Source organism: Setaria viridis, chromosome 1, assembly GCF_005286985.2.
Source record: "Setaria viridis chromosome 1, Setaria_viridis_v4.0, whole genome shotgun sequence".
NCBI classification, from domain to species: domain Eukaryota; kingdom Viridiplantae; phylum Streptophyta; class Magnoliopsida; order Poales; family Poaceae; genus Setaria; species Setaria viridis.
Window position 1 is genome coordinate 26,438,624 of NC_048263.2, and position 2,275 is coordinate 26,440,898.

Below are 2,275 nucleotides of genomic sequence, written 5' to 3' on the forward strand. Positions count from 1 at the left end.
CGTGAGAGCGATGGACTAAAAGAGGTTATGTGCAACATTAATCCCTATTGTTGTTCAGTTAATTCACACTTTTATTTCTCATGTCTAAGTTTGTAGTATAAGGTAAATTATTCCTAGTTGCTGACTAACACAAGATTCTATCTAACTTAGTTAGCAATTTCCTTCTCAAAACCGCCCATAGTCAAGTTCTCACAGTAGTGGTTTATACAGCAGTAGCAATACAGTTAGTTACTTAGAGACTCCATCACATTCTCATATAGCTGGCGGTCAACACTAAAGCTTTTAGGCAGCATTCCTAGTGCCTCAAGCCTATCTTTGTTCATGTGAGGAATCTTGTATCTGTTTCCGCCACCACCTTTCATCCACTCAATCAAACAGCCTTGTAGTGTTAGGAAAACCCTATTCAAAGTAGATGGGTCGTATTCATCAAATTCTTTTTGTACATTCTCAATCAGCTCATCCATATTCCTAGAGGTTGTACTATAGGATAATGATTGAAGAGAAGCAAAGAATCTTAGGTCTAGTGCATTCATATCCGAGGAATTGGGAGGTTGGTTGATGATCCATATGTCCAGCCCTGTCTGTGCAACAACAGCAGCAAAGTGTTCATCATACACAGGCACGTGAGAAGGGGCATTATCTTGCTGGATCCAAATGGTCTTTCCTTCATCATCTCGAGGCCATCGTGCAACAATAGCTGGTAGAACTTTAGCAATCATGTACGACCTCGTAATATCTCGATCTACCTTGATAGACTTGGTGACTAGGGTTCCTCTTCCTCTGTTATGGCTTCTTCTTTTTGCTGGTTCCTATATGAAATGAATTGAAGTTAGGATCACAAATGAGTACCACAAACTAATGTAAGAAAGTGAAACAAGTGTGATACCTTTCTGATAAACGCCCACACTTCTATCTTTCCATCAAAAGTACTATTATGTTTATCATCATATCTAGGTCTAGCCACTGCCGTCAGGAACATGACTTTGCTAATAGAATTCTTATTTTGCACAGTCCTGTACGGTTCCTCCTCTCCTGGGAGCAAATAGTAGTTCCTATATTTTTTTGTGTAGCACCACTTATTGTTAGATGGATGATGTTTTCCATTTCGATGAACTTAGGTTCATTTGACAATGTCGTTTTATCTAACATGAAAATACACCATCTCAACCTCTCTTTCTTGTTTGCTTATGTTAATAGAGGCTTTAGTGTGTTGGAGTGGCGTCGTAGTTGCCCTTGCTTGAACCACCTATGTAGAGTGCTCTTCGTTACACCAATGGCTGCAGCTAGAGATTGTATGGTAGTCCTCTTGCGTAAGGGAACACTAAGAACCTCAGATAGATCAACTTGTATTTTTTTGTGGCCACAATTCTTAGGCTTCGTTGAACTAACATCTACTGGTCTTTCTTGTGCACGACACTCCTTCACTCTCCGCCAAACACGTTACACTTGATACCTACTAACTTGTAACATTTTAGCAACTCTAGTTGTAGTGTTCCTTTTTAATCTTCCATGCATACTTCTCCCAAGCAATGCTGCATAAATTTCGTGCCTGACTGATGTGAAATATTTTCATTTGCATGGTCATGTTCAAAATCTGAGTCCTCTAATTCATCTTCATGAAAGGCTACGTCTGCAATATCAGCATCCACACCAGATGAATCGATCTATTATCGATCATGTCTACAATAAAAAAAGGTGATAAGTTCTTCTACCTAATACTGTAACCCAAAGGTTAATTGTTTGACCCCTTTCTAATGAATGTGCCACATTATACAATGATTGATAGTCTTGGTGGACTGATATAATTAAGAGAACACATTACCTTCATTTGGTTGTTGCAGCTTAGAAGGATCAACATTGAGATCTATTCCATGCATAGCAACCTGCTCATCTTCATGGAGAAGATGGGACTGAGCTTCTTCAAGCCGGTGGACTTCATCTTGCAGGACATAGCGACTTCATCTTGCAGGACATAGACTTCATATGCTTGCTCATCTGGTGGTTCTCCATTTAGATCAGGTAAGCAATGTTCAGTTACTTCATCTGGTATTGTGTTTAGATCAATGGCCATGGTTGATGGTGAAGTGGATTGCAGGCTGGAATGGATGATTTGGAGCACGTGATGTGCTTATATAGTGGGGCACTGCTGCTATGGTGCACGACAGTTCAAATTTTGAATGTCTATGTAATGGCACCACTTTTCTCTTTATAATGGTTCTAGATTGGTGTGATTTTTCTCTTCTGGGAGATTCTGGAGTGTAAATGAGGCACACAA

The 2,275-nt window shown here is 39.8% G+C and overlaps 1 pseudogene; it reads right to left on the bottom strand.

Annotated features, from left to right (window-relative positions):
- Positions 1 to 224: 224 nt before the first annotated feature.
- LOC140221652 (uncharacterized) lies at positions 225 to 2,071 on the bottom strand (annotated as a pseudogene).
- Positions 2,072 to 2,275: the final 204 nt, after the last annotated feature.